Raw genomic sequence first — 14,879 nt, 5'->3', positions numbered from 1 at the left:
TTTATCCAAAAACTGTTGGTCTTCCCTAGAAGGTTCTTTCTCATCTTTGGCACACTCTGGAAAATCAGTTTTAAACTGCTGATTCCACAGCTCATCAAGTTTCACCACTGAAACTCTATTGACAGCCACCGGATTATATCGTTCTGGTGAGGAACGATTGAAAGTTTGAATTCATCTTTACCGGCCCCAGTAAGAGCACTGGTCTGAATAGAGACTATGGCACGATCTTGAGTTTGTTCCTTTGATTCTTGTTCTTTACTCATTGTCTTTTGATAAATGTGTAACATTTGAGGATGCTTTAAACCACACGTCTTGCAACTGAGGCGCTTTTTGCAGTCTCTACTAATGTGTCCTTTACAAAGACATCCGAAACAGACTCCATTCTCTTTTAGAAAAGTGATTTTGTCTTTTTGCGTTTTTCTTTCCAGCTCTTGACAATTTTCTAAGGTATGTTCACCTTTGCAAAACAAGCAACTCCTTATTTGTGCGGCTCTTTCTTTTTCCTTAACTTTGTCAAGGAAGTTAGGGAAATAGGAAACATTAGAACTGTAAATGTTTTCTTCCTTGTCTGCAGATTAACAGTCCACAGGTTGGGTGCTCGCATTCTGATTCGTTCCCTGGAGATGAAGGAGAGAGAGCTCAGAGGACAGCAAGATGGAGGAGTGAAGAAGAAGGTGGTGCAGCTCAGTGTCCAATCAGGAGTGAGCAGTTCTTTCACTGCCTTCATTGCTGTCAACAAAGACAACAGAGAGGCGATCCAAGGACCTCTGCACCGCAGACATATTCTTCCACCCTGTGAGGTTTGTTTAAAGCAAAAAAAGCAATACCATGAAAGTGTTACAGTTTTTCTCAAATGTTAAAACACAAAAGCCAATCCTGTAACCCAAATGACCAGTAGTCTAAACACATTTACTAAATGTAGCCACCATATTCCAGTACCATAAACACATGTCACATGAAGACACAATTCACAAAACACAACCCTCTGTACTCATAAATCTAAACACATTTTTCCTTGCTAAAACACATGTTGCAAAACAACTCTGCTCATATCCTCAAATGAAAGCCCATGTGATGCAAAATGCTTGCCACAGTCACCAATCTTTGAACACAGGGAACACACCTGGCGTCATTCACTACACACAATGACTCAAAATTGAAGACACTTGTTGCTAATGCTGTACCCACATGTAAAAGCAAGTTCAGAGTGCACAGTATGCTGAAGGTTCCAAACAAACACAATGGATGAAGGCAGAGTCAGGGGAAGAGGAATTTGATGCAGAGGAGGGAGAAGAGCTGGCCCTGGAAGAAGAGGAGCAGGCCAATGAGGAAGAGGAGTTCAAATGAGAGGAGGAAGAGGAGCGACCAACGAGGAAGAGGAGAAGGCCAACATGGGAGAGGAGAAGGTCCAGGAGGGAGAGCAAGACAACCTCGCACCATCATTACGGACGAGATGCGAGCAACAGCTCAGCGACATGATGCCGCGCAGTGATTGTGGTGTGTGTGTGGTGTGAATAACGTAAATACACTTCACACCCTGTTCATGTTTTCAAGATTACTGTTGTGTGCAATAGATTCTGTTTTTGCATTGAGTTGTGTTACAGTAGTGTACGTACATGCAGGATTTTCTATAGATTTATACTACTCATATGAAACTCACAAATCTAAATGCCTAATCCTCTGCAGAGATCTACGACGATCCGTTACTGTATAGTTTCTAAAATATGTATTGGCAGTTATGAAACAAAGAACCTTCTCACAAATTGAGCATTGTGTTTTCAATTGTTTTGCTGTAGTGTGTAATGCTGTGTATAGTGTTTACAGTTTTGACAGCTTCGAGCTGCTCTCTTGGTGTGGGAGTTTGAGTTTTGCAGTGGGAAGGTGTGGTTGTGTTTATGTAGCTTTAGAGAAGGGTGTTGTGTTTGGACATTGGGGGACCTGGTGGTAACGTTTGTGACATGTGTTTTAGCATTTGAGAAAAACTGTAACAGCAGGATGTCAGAGTCAATAGAGAGGACTCAAAAGAGCAACTTCAAATCAAACTATGTAGTAGGTGTTTCTTTGCCAATGTCTTTTCCCTGCATTAGAAAGTAATAAGCCAAATGGAAGTACAACACACATCTATGCATTTCTATAAAAACTGACCTGCCCTGAACTTATAATCTCTCTCTCTCTCTCTTTGTTTTTCCTTAAAGTGATGGCTGTCCATTCTTCCTGTAAAAGGTGTAAATATAAACCTGAATGAATGGGAGAAGAAACTGTGTGTGCGCATGAAGACATGCTTGTGTCGCTGAGATTTAACAGATTTATGTACGTTCACGTAGCCAAGTGATAATCATATATAATAATCACTGAATAGTAATAATGTTATTGAACAGGTTAAACATTTAGATATTACAAAAAGTTGCAAAAAACCAAAAAAACCAAAAAAACACACACACACAGCTGTGAAGTCAGCTGCACATGAATAACATTAGTACAATGACAACTTTAATCAGAGTGAGTTCAGAAGATCCAAAAGTGGGACACTAAAAACAAACTAGTGAAAGCAAAAAGTGACTTTGAAAAATTTATTTCAAGGAATTAAAACACCAATAGGAAAAAAACTAAACATGAGAAGAATGGCAATCCTGCAGCGACCAGTCAAAGAAGACTGTAATGGCTGCATTGTAAAGACGTGAGTGAAGAAAGCTGATTTTTTTTTAGTTTTTCTGAGATATGCAGAGTTTTAACGAACAATTTGAACACTATTATTCATTTACATTATTTGTTCTCAACAGAGATGGGCAGTAATGCGTTACAAGTAACGTGTTACTGTAAACTGATTACAGGCACTTGCCCTGGTGGCCATTCTTTCAGTGGGCATTTCTCAACAACAACTACAAACACTAGTGAAGTGAATGGGCATTTAATTAAATAATGAAAGATTTAATTCAGTAATTAATGGCATATTTAATTACAGTTTTTCTCAAATGCTAAAACACATGTCACAAACGTTACCGCCAGGTCCCCCAATGTCCAAACACAACACCCTTCTCTAAAGCTACATAAACACAACCACACCTTCCCACTGCAAAACTCAAACTCCCACACCAAGAGAGCAGCTCGAAGCTGTCAAAACTATAAACACTATACACAGCATTACACACTACAGCAAAACAATTGAAAACACAATGCTCAATTTGTGAGAAGGTTCTTTGTTTCATAACTGCCAATGCATATTTTAGAAACTATACAGTAACGGATCGTCGTAGATCTCTGCAGAGGATTAGGCATTTAGATTTGTGAGTTTCATATGAGTAGTATAAATCTATAGAAAATCCTGCATGTACGTACACTACTGTAACACAACTCAATGCAAAAACAGAATCTATTGCACACAACAGTAATCTTGAAAACATGAACAGGGTGTGAAGTTTTTTTATTTACGTTATTCACACCACACACACACCACAATCACTGCGCGGCATCATGTCGCTGAGCTGTTGCTCGCATCTCGTCCGTAATGATTGTGCGAGGTTGTCTTGCTCTCCCTCCTGGACCTTCTCCTCTCCCATGTTGGCCTTCTCCTCTTCCTCGTTGGTCGCTCCTCTTCCTCCTCTCATTTGAACTCCTCTTCCTCATTGGCCTGCTCCTCTTCTTCCAGGGCCAGCTCTTCTCCCTCCTCTGCATCAAATTCCTCTTCCCCTGACTCTGCCTTCATCCATTGTGTTTGTTTGGAACCTTCAGCATACTGTGCACTCTGAACTTGCTTTTACATGTGGGTACAGCATTAGCAACAAGTGTCTTCAATTTTGAGTCATTGTGTGTAGTGAATGACGCCAGGTGTGTTCCCTGTGTTCAAAGATTGGTGACTGTGGCAAGCATTTTGCATCACATGGGCTTTCATTTGAGGATATGAGCAGAGTTGTTTTGCAACATGTGTTTTAGCAAGGAAAAATGTGTTTAGATTTATGAGTACAGAGGGTTGTGTTTTGTGAATTGTGTCTTCATGTGACATGTGTTTATGGTACTGGAATATGGTGGCTACATTTAGTAAATGTGTTTAGACTACTGGTCATTTGGGTTACAGGATTGGCTTTTGTGTTTTAACATTTGAGAAAAACTGTAATATCAAAGCTGAATGTGTTTGGAAGTAGTTTTTAGTTTGTTTTTAGTTTTAGCTATTTTAGGGGGATATCTGTGTGTGCAGGTGACTATTACTGTGCAGAATTATTAGGCAACTTAAAAAACAAATATATACCCATTTCAATTATTTATTTTTACCAGTGAAACCAATATAACATCTCCACATTCACAAATATACATTTCTGACATTCAAAAACAAAACAAAAACAAATCAGCGACCAATATAGCCACCTTTCTTTGCAAGGACACTCAAAAGCCTGCCATCCATGGATTCTGTCAGTGTTTTGATCTGTTCACCATCAACATTGCGTGCAGCAGCAACCACAGCCTCCCAGACACTGTTCAGAGAGGTGTACTGTTTTCCCTCCTTGTAAATCTCACATTTGATGATGGACCACAGGTTCTCAATGGGGTTCAGATCAGGTGAACAAGGAGGCCATGTCATTAGTTTTTCTTCTTTTATACCCTTTCTTGCCAGCCACGCTGTGGAGTACTTGGACGCGTGTGATGGAGCATTGTCCTGCATGAGAATCATGTTTTTCTTGAAGGATGCAGACTTCTTCCTGTACCACTGCTTGAAGAAGGTGTCTTCCAGAAACTGGCAGTAGGACTGGGAGTTGAGCTTGACTCCATCCTCAACCCGAAAAGGCCCCACAAGCTCATCTTTGATGATACCAGCCCAAACCAGTACTCCACCTCCACCTTGCTGGCGTCTGAGTCGGACTGGAGCTCTCTGCCCTTTACCAATCCAGCCACGGGCCCATCCATCTGGCCCATCAAGACTCACTCTCATTTCATCAGTCCATAAAAACTTAGAAAAACCAGTCTTGAGATATTTCTTGGCCCAGTCTTGACGTTTCAGCTTGTGTGTCTTGTTCAGTGGTGGTCGTCTTTCAGCCTTTCTTACCTTGGCCATGTCTCTGAGTATTGCACACCTTGTGCTTTTGGGCACTCCAGTGATGTTGCAGCTCTGAAATATGGCCAAACTGGTGGCAAGTGGCATCTTGGCAGCTGCACGCTTGACTTTTCTCAGTTCATGGGCAGTTATTTTGCGCCTTGGTTTTTCCACACGCTTCTTGCGACCCTGTTGACTATTTTGAATGAAACGCTTGATTGTTCGATGATCACGCTTCAGAAGCTTTGCAATTTTGAGACTGCTGCATCCCTCTGCAAGATATCTCACTATTTTTGACTTTTCTGAGCCTGTCAAGTCCTTCTTTTGACCCATTTTGCCAAAGGAAAGGACGTTGCCTAATAATTATGCACACCTGATATAGGGTGTTGATGTCATTAGACCACACCCCTTCTCATTACAGAGATGCACATCACCTAATATGCTTAATTGGTAGTAGGCTTTCGAGCCTATACAGCTTGGAGTAAGACAACATGCATGAAGAGGATGATGTGGACAAAATACTCATTTGCCTAATAATTCTGCACTCTCTGTAGTAGTATAAGCACTACATGTTTACCACAGTCCGTCGCTAACAGAATATCGTTCATAACCTTTATGAGAGCTGTCTCTGTGCTATGAAACGGCTTAAAGCCGGACTGAAAAACTTCAAACATTTGAGAGTTGTTTAGATAATCCATCAGCTGAGTGTGAACAACCTTTTCCAAGATCTTACTCAGAAAAGGAAGTTTAGAGATGGGTCTAAAGTTTGACATTACTGAAACATCTGAGCCTGGCTTCTTAAGTAAGGGGTGAATAACTGCATGCTTAAACCCGCTTGGTACTTGACCTGACAAGAGGATGGTATTAATTAGGTTCAGAATATGTGGTCCAACAGTAGGAAACACTGTTTTTTAGAAAATATAACCATAATACCACATAACTACTAGATGCATAAATAAGCAATTTCTCTTTTTCTTTTTTCTTTTTTTTTTTTTTGCCTGTCCCGTTTGGCTCTTTTGCCATCAGAATTATTGTCTAAAGGCAAAGAAAGATGCCCAACGGATTTACTTTACCAAATTGACCATCCCGGCCTTGCCGTAATGGTCTATTTGATTCACCCTTTATTGTTTATTTTATTTTATTTTCACTTTGCTAAATATGGGACAGACTTGACTGGGGAAAAGAAAGGGGAGAAAGATAAGCAATTTCTCAACTCTCTCTGTTATTCTCTTAAATTTCTCATATTGGGATGTGGCCTGGTTTATTATTAAAATGATTTATTATACTATGTTTATTATGTGATAACATAAAACAGATTTCTATTATTGTGAAGAAAAAACCCTCAAAAGCAACCAGGTCATAACTATACTGAAACTAATGAATACCCAACAGATGACACCTCACTGGTAAGTAAAAGTAGCTCATCACTGACTAATCTTAAGGAACTGGTATCTCCAGTAGACATTGCTGACTCAGTATCTTGCTGCTTTAAATTCTACTTTAGCGTGCCTTTAGGCAGCTGTTGCTGTGGTTTGGCACTATAGAAATAAATTAGAATTAAATCGAATAGAGCTGCAGTTTTAAAATACATTATGAAAAGTTGTTAGCTAATTTTCTTGTATTTTATTCTTGTCAAACTGTGCTAATCTTTGGCATTTTTTATAGACTCACCTAAAGAAATGGAAACACATTATGTTTGTTTGTTTGTTTGTTTTCTGCATCAAGCTGCTAATAACAGAGTTGATGCTCTTTCAAATAGAATTTTAAGCTGCCTGTTATGTGTAGACACAAAACTGGTTCATTACCTGTGTTAGGTGTCTTTTTATTCTTAAACAATGCACAGATCAGTGTTAAGTAGTTTAGCAAATAAAAAGCATTCCTCTGGAAATTGCCGGATATAATAAATTGACAAATAAAAGTAGCCAATGTCCACAGGAAGAACTTGAGAAACGACTGTCAGAAATCCTCGACTGTTGCTTGAGATTATTTTTGTTTGTTTGTTTGTTTGTTTTAATTACAAGCAGGCCTATCTCCATGGAAGAAAATTTCAAGAAATGAGGGCTGGCTCAAGACCTTTGCACTGTTACAACTGTATGCAGTAACTTAAAACTTTATTTTATAAAACGAGAAAAGAAAGAAAGAAAGAAAGCTCCAGCTGATTTTCCAACAGTCCACTTCCTATGTAATCATTAAGCGTAATTAACATTTGTCTATTAAATCCAAAGGTAATGCCAGAGATTTGTTGCCTGACTTTTCTGAGAGGGTGCCCTGAGATTGCAGGATTTACTATCATGTGTGGGCCACAAGAGTTTGGTATTCACTGCAGCATCCACAACAGTATACCCAGTGCATATGTACAGAGTAAATACAAATTCTTGTGCCTAAACAACTCAACTCACAGGACATTATGCAACATTAATAATCCTATTTGAATAAACTGAACCCTGAATGTAAAATTTCAGGCAATTATAGTAACTGTCACGGAGAGCGTGAGTGGAGAACAGAACTGGAGCTTGAACAAAAGGCGAGTCTTTATTGGGCTGATACGAGAGAAACATAAATACAAGGCAAGGTCAACGTGGGGCGAAACTAAAACTCAACATAAACTGGAAAAACTAAATAACTGACAAGCTGTGACGAGACCGTGGAACTGGGAAACAACTACGAACGCTATGATACCTATGAAACTATGGCCATAACTATGACAAGAAGTACATGACTGAACGGGATGAACAGACATCCTGACACAGACTGAATAACAACACAAAGGGTAAATACACACAGGAGGTAATTAGGGGAAGAGGAAACAAAATAGGGACACATAAATAAACGCCATGACACGACAGGGAAAGTGAAATTAAGGGAAAGTGAAACTAAAACAATGAACGTAGAACACAAGACCTCTACAAAACAAAACAGGAAACACAGGAAGACATAGACATGACACAGGCTTGACAACATGAAACCACACAGACAGGAAATACATGACACAGAAGACCAGGACAGACTTACACCAGGGGACATGAAGAGACTCATAACTAAAGAGACATGAAAGGACCTAACGAGACTACAACTCAAGGCAATTAATAATAATACTAATAAGACTTAAAATTATCTCATAAATAATCAAAAAATGCAAAATAACTCAACTAAACCCTTAACTGAAGAATAGCACATGAATTAAACATAATACAAATGTAAGAAAACAATACAAAATAACACAAAACGCTGGGTCAAAGACCCAGCCCCTGACTGTAATAAAGAGAGGTAGCAGGAGACGGGTGTGGTTTGGGGGATGGGTGTGTGTGGGAGGGGGGTGTTACTGACTAACCAGAGCTGCAGGAACAGCTTTTGCAAGACTGGCAAAGTTTGGTTTTGTTTGCATTTTTTTTTTATTTCTAATTACTTTAATAATTGAATGACCTGAATAAATCAATTGTGTGACTACGTTTGATGCCCTCTTCACCCCTCAATAATGACACAACATGTTTTAGCCCATCAGACACTCCCATGTACAACACAGCTAAATTTGTTGTGTCAAGGTGACTGCTATGCTCACCACGAGTCATGTGTTTTCCTAAGAAAGCAAGCTCAGGGTATCAAAGAAAAGAAAGAAAGACACAACCCTTTGCTCTTGCTCCTGTCTCTCTTCACTGCTCCACTAAAAGACAAAAAAGAGCTTCAGCCATCAGCAGCTGTTAAACATGGTGAGTCAATGTCCACTCCAAAGGATGCGATATAAGGTGACGTCATATACTGGCAACTAAAAGCCATTCCAAGCAATCATATGTGTCCATAGCCTCAATAGCAAGACTAACAGCAAGTAGCACTGAGCTTTAGTGTATGAGGATCAGCTGTGAGGTAAGCAGGGAATTGAAGAAGACTGCTCTAGCGGATGAAACGGCCTTTTAAAATACCACACTGCTTCTTAATTTTTAAAAAAGGAAAAGAACAAATGCAGGTAGCCACTCATATTGCAAGGATGGATTTATTTAGCTTTTACTAGTTCTAATAAAACACTGATATACCCATTTACTCTCCTTTAAATGTTATAATCTGTCCATTTCCACCTGCTTTTCCAGGTCTGGGTCACAGAAGCTGCAGTCTAGGCAGAGATTTCCAGACCTCCTTCTCACCACCCACTTCCTCTCAGTTGACATGTGATGCCGGTGCCACTGAGCCAAACACCCTCCACTCTTGGCTGTGTCTACAAATTCAGTCCATAAAAATTATGAATACAGACTGTGACAAAGTGCATTCATTCACTATGAATGAATGCAACTTATTGGCAGCAATGTGAACCAAGCTCTTGCTTGGTTGTACATGGACAGGACTGCACACAACATGGAACTGATAACACATACTCCAGGATACCCCAAAGGATGTGGCCGAATGCTTTCTCCAAGTACACAAAATACTTGTAAACTCGCACATACCCTCCAAAAGTTTAAAACGATGGTTCAGGAGTCCAAGGTTCCAGGATCTCGATGAAAACCACATTGTTGTTCAAACATGGTGTTTGTTATGGAGAAACTATGGTTAGTACAATCCAACAACAAAACAAAGGAACTGTCAGAAGACTCAAAGACAAGATGCAGTGGGAACAGTTCAAAGATTTTAACGAACACTTAAGTAAATAACAGGTGAGTGCTTGCAGTTCTTCAAAAAACTACTAAGATGAAGTGTCCATTTCTTTACAGGATCTGGTCAAATCACCACAAGGTTGTCAGGCTCATTGTTTCTGTAGGTTGCAGGTTCAGATAAGTTAATACAGGATTCACATGAACAGTCACAGATAGGTCTACAGTGTATTTCACAGGGTTCAGGTAAGGATTTATTGTTTCCCTCAGGCTCGAGTTAAAAGCTCTCTGACTTTACAGGTTTGAACTTGATGAGGGAGGACACCAAGATAAGTATGTTGCAGCTTAGCAAGCAGGAAACAAACAAACTCAGTAAGACTGCCACGTAATGTATATCAAGAACCCAGCGAGGGAAAGCAGGAGCAGGGTTACATACTGCTGATGATTGTAGATGAAAATCTGACATAGTTATGCCAACATCTGGAGGAGGTAAGCAGAGTTACTTCACTCGAGTCTGCATATGGATGATGAAGAGAGGGAAGAGGGCATGGGGGACATGAGAGGAACGCTAATAGAAAATGTTCATTGCACATATAATAAACCTAATTTAATCTAATGCATTTTACATTCTAACGTTAAGCTTCCTCAACCAAGGTACTGTAATTTTAGATGAATAATTTGTTAAACATAAAAAGGTTTGGAGAAACATTTAAACTTTCATGGAAATAAATAGAATTACATTATTTATGATGTGGTTTGACCTCTGATGTGCCTTACCACCGGAAAGGCTGAAAACAATATTAGACTCTAAGCAGGTTAAGAAGCTAATAAGAGGCTCCTGTATTCTTCAGTCTGGTAGTGGCTCTGTCTGTGTAGCAGATAGTCAGCAAGAACATGTAATGGAAGATGATGGAAGTGAAGAGAGCAAGCAAAATGAAGGTTGCCCTGAGGGTGATGTCAAAGATAAGGAGAGGCCAAAGCATGTTGGAACGGTGCTAAAAAGAAAGAAAGAAAACTCTTAAGCTCAAGTTTACTGCTACACTGTTGAGCAGGAGACTGGGGTTTGTCCACAGTCTTTGGTTATGGGATCAACAAATGCATAAACTGAAGTTTTCCTGTGTTCCATTATTGCATCTTGATGTCACTGATGCTCCAGCTCAGCACTGTCCAACACTAAAATGGCAAATATAAGGAATCTGTGTCCAACCCATCTGCTGGGGTCAAATGCAACAATCTTTTCATGCATCTTCTCCAAAACTGGATCACTGAACACTGATGACTGAGGTCTGCTGCTTTTAACTTTCTCACTCACTTTCATCAGCTAAAACTGTGAAAACTGTCCCTATTAGATACAAAAACACTGGAAGTCCCCTTTATAAAAAAAATCTATAATATTAGTTTAATAATGTAAGTGAAGATTTTTCAAGTTTCAAATTTTTATTATAACATGTTTCCCTGTACAATTAAATTCTTCCTTTGCAGTCTGCAATAGATACCAAACAAACAAACAAACAAACAAAAAGAAATAAAGTGGCCAAATAGAATAGATCGTTTAAAAAGAGTTATTAAAAAAACACCATATGAGAAACACAGTAGAAATATAAGATGCAAAAATGTACTCAGTTGTAGGCCAGGGCTATGTCAGATGTTTAGGGGTCTGATGGGGAAACAAAGAGTTCTTCAAAGTGTTTGTTTTGTTTTACTCACCTTAAACATAAAAATGATATTAATAAACTGCAGAAGGTTTTCTGGGGCAGTAAAGTTGCACCCTTACATACATACTTATAGCTCTAATGTGGAGCGTAATTATCATGTTGTATTTAATAAGACTCAAGGCTAAAGACTGAGCCCAGGAATTCATCAAGAAATTGTTTGTACGGGTCACAGAAGAGGGGAGACAAAAGCTAGTTCTTCTAATGGCCACAAAGGGCATTATTTCACATGGGCCCTGCTGGCCATTTGAAATAATGCAGCTTCACGGCATTGTATTTCCTCAATGTCTTCACTTTTAAGGACATACTCCAGCCTTCTTTTATATTTGCTCTATGGCATGAACCAAAACATTAAAGTGTCAGCCTGCAAAACTAAACAGGCTGCTCACTGTGCAACACTGAAGACAACTGCAATGCTAGAGCTCCCTCACATAACCAATTGATTACTGTCAGTATAAAAATACTGACTGACTGGAGCTTTAAGAATTTATGAGACTCGTGCTTTGGAGCTGATTACTTGATTGACAGGTGCCTTCCTTTATTACGATAGGCTGTGGTGATTACTTGGTCGCCACCTCAGCCCCACACTGACCAAAGAAATCTTGCATTCACACATCACCATCATTTTGTTTTTCTGATGACCTTCCTGTCAGTTAGTCCCTGTCGGCCACATGACCTGTTTGCGGAGCCGGGAAAGGCCTTTAGAAAGCTGACATCAGGATTGACTGTCATAATTCATCATTCAAGTCTTATCTGTGACTATGTGCAGGACTAAATAGCAAAAACACAAAGGAAATGATTGTGCACCTGAAGGCGAGTGGGTTTGCTGTGATTCTGCTCCCATGCCTTAGGTGACAGAGTGTTAATAACAGGGGAATAAATAAACTGCAGCGCTGTTGCTGTGGGCTGGAGACTGTGGGTTGCTGACGTCAACGATCCCCCTGCCCCACTTTAACCCTAGACAGGGAGCATGTGCGCGTGTTCAGACTCTTCATCCTCTAGTTCCCTTAGGACTTCACTCCATTTGCCCTGACTGATAATGAGCACATGTTCTAAAAGAACGCCCAGCCGTTTGCTTAATATATAACACCATGCTCCAAAAACCACCTCTGTTTTTTCCACCTAGCTTTGCATCTGCTTTAGGGGTTTTCACCACCACAGCCATGCTTGTCTTGGATGCCTTAACCTCTGCGCAATCTACAGGGAGCAGCTACGTGGTGTGTTGTATAACTGTCATGGTTGTGCAGTGGCATGGAAACTGTCTGACAGCACCGCCCACTGGTTTCACTATGGCACTGATGTAGTGAAAATACAAACATACAATCCTGACATTGTTTTCACCAGTAAAATAATGTTTTACCAGCATTTGCGGTGTTACAACTTTGCTATTTTACGATAAACGTAAATTAAATACAACCTGAGCAACTGAAATGTAGAAATAATGGAACAAATGGACTCAACTCAGTATGATGGAACTTTTTGTGGCCATCATCATAATATCATTGTTGTAAATTCTTTTGACCAGAATATTTATGAAATGGCAATCCTATGTGTAAAATGTTAAACTAGTAGCCTAAATTCTAGAGAGTATGAATAAAGAGGCAACTGGACTTCTGTTAGTTTGTGCAGACATTTGAAGAGGCATCCAGGAGACTTCCCCCCCAAAAAAACAAATAGTGGAGAATGCTCTGGTTTGGTTGTCCCCTTGGACATCGTTTTGGGGGTCGTTAACCCACCACTGAACATGTCAGTCATCATTTCATTTCATTTCATTTCATTTCATTTATTTCACACTTGGTCAACAGTTTCCACAGTTAGTTCTTAAGAGCCAAAGTGGGGAAAAAGGCATGGGTCATTGCCATCACTGGGGATTAAGGGTAAAACCACTGTGAGACCATCACATAACCTATTGAGCTCACCTGGGGTGTGGTGTGAGTGGGGGTTGGTGCTTCTGGGGTGTCTAGTGGTCATTTACAGAACGCATCAATGGCCTCCTTTACTCCTCTTTCAAACCATCTGTCTCATCGTCTGAAATGTCATCACAGCCATTCTCCAAAAAATGACCTTTGTCCTTTAGATGCAGATCGCACTTCTATGTTGTGCCACGAGTTCGTGGAGTGGCTGTTTGATTTCTTCTATGTTGAGGCCTGAGCACACCTCACTGCGCTGCACACCACAAAATTCTCTGGTCCGATGAACGCTCTGGCCTTTATCTTCTAACAGGACAATGGCCCTAAGCACACAGCCAAGAGAACAAAGGCATGTCTTCAGGACCAGCCAGAGCCCAGACTGGACGCTCCCCATCCGAGCTGATGGAGCGTGAGAGCGTTTGCACAGAAGAATGGGAGAGATTGCGTGCCAAGCTTGTCACATCATACTCAAAAAGATGTGACTGTAATTGCTGCCAAAGTGCTTCAAAAACTTTTGAGCTAAATCTGTGAATACTTATGTACATATTATATTTTTGTTTTGTTTTTAACATTTTTAATCAATTTGCAAGAATCTTAACCAAACATTTTCCCTCTTTGTCATAATGCGGTATTGCGTGTAGAAAATCTCACTTTAATCCATTTTGGAATCAGGCTGTATCATGAAAAAGTATGGAACCGCTGTGAAGTATTTCCAGGTGCACTGCTTGGAAATCGTGTCACTAACGAAAGTGACAGGAAGTGAAGATGAAGGTAGCATTTTCATTGGGAGTGACTAGGATGGACAAGATTAGAAATGAATCTATGGACATATGCAGAGGAGGGATAGTAGATGTACTGGACAAAGGATATAAGGTATAGAGCAGCTAGCCGTGAGGAAAAGAGACAAACGGACTTTGTCATTCAGTATACAAGCATACAAGGAACACACAGAGAAGATTCACAGATTTAGTGAAGGAGGATGCAAGGACCGAGTGAGGAAGCACTGCAAAATAAGAAAAAGAAGACGCCCATTTATAAAAGCACAGTTGCTTCAAGATTAGCTTTAAGATTGTTCCCTTAAAAGTGTAAAGAAACTGAACAAAAGGAGGACAAAAAAAAGTGTCAGACCTAAAGAACATCCACAGCAGATGAACTGAAATCAGGTTCTTAAGAAACAGGAAAAAAAACTCGGAATGTGAGAAATGCAGCAACTAGTAGCTGGTCCAGCTACTAGTTGCTGAAGTAGTCTTTGAAGTTATGTGTCTCAGAGAATTCAGCTTTATTTCCTGTCAATGATTAGTTCCCTAAATAGCTCTTGGTGTATCTTTGTGCAGTCTTCTCTTCTCTTCTCTTCTCTTCGTGTGTTTATCTTATTTGTGTTCCTTGTTGCTGTTATTTTTTTTTTTACTTTTGGATTTCAGTTTTTTGTAATTAATTTTTATTCATCAATTATAAATGGACTGATTCATATGTAGTGCTTTCTATCTAACATTCACACACACATTCATACTGTGTGTGTGACTCAAAAAGCATTTTGGGGGTTAGTATTTTGCCCAAGGACATTTGGCACGCAGACTGGAACAGCCAGGACTCGAACCACCAACCTTCCAGTTAGTAGATGCCCTGCTCTACCTCCTAAACCACATTTTTTTCT

The sequence above is a fragment of the Aulonocara stuartgranti genome (assembly GCF_965226115.1).
Source record: "Aulonocara stuartgranti genome assembly, chromosome: 4".
Classification (NCBI taxonomy): domain Eukaryota; kingdom Metazoa; phylum Chordata; class Actinopteri; order Cichliformes; family Cichlidae; genus Aulonocara; species Aulonocara stuartgranti.
This window is presented reverse-complemented; position numbering follows the sequence as displayed.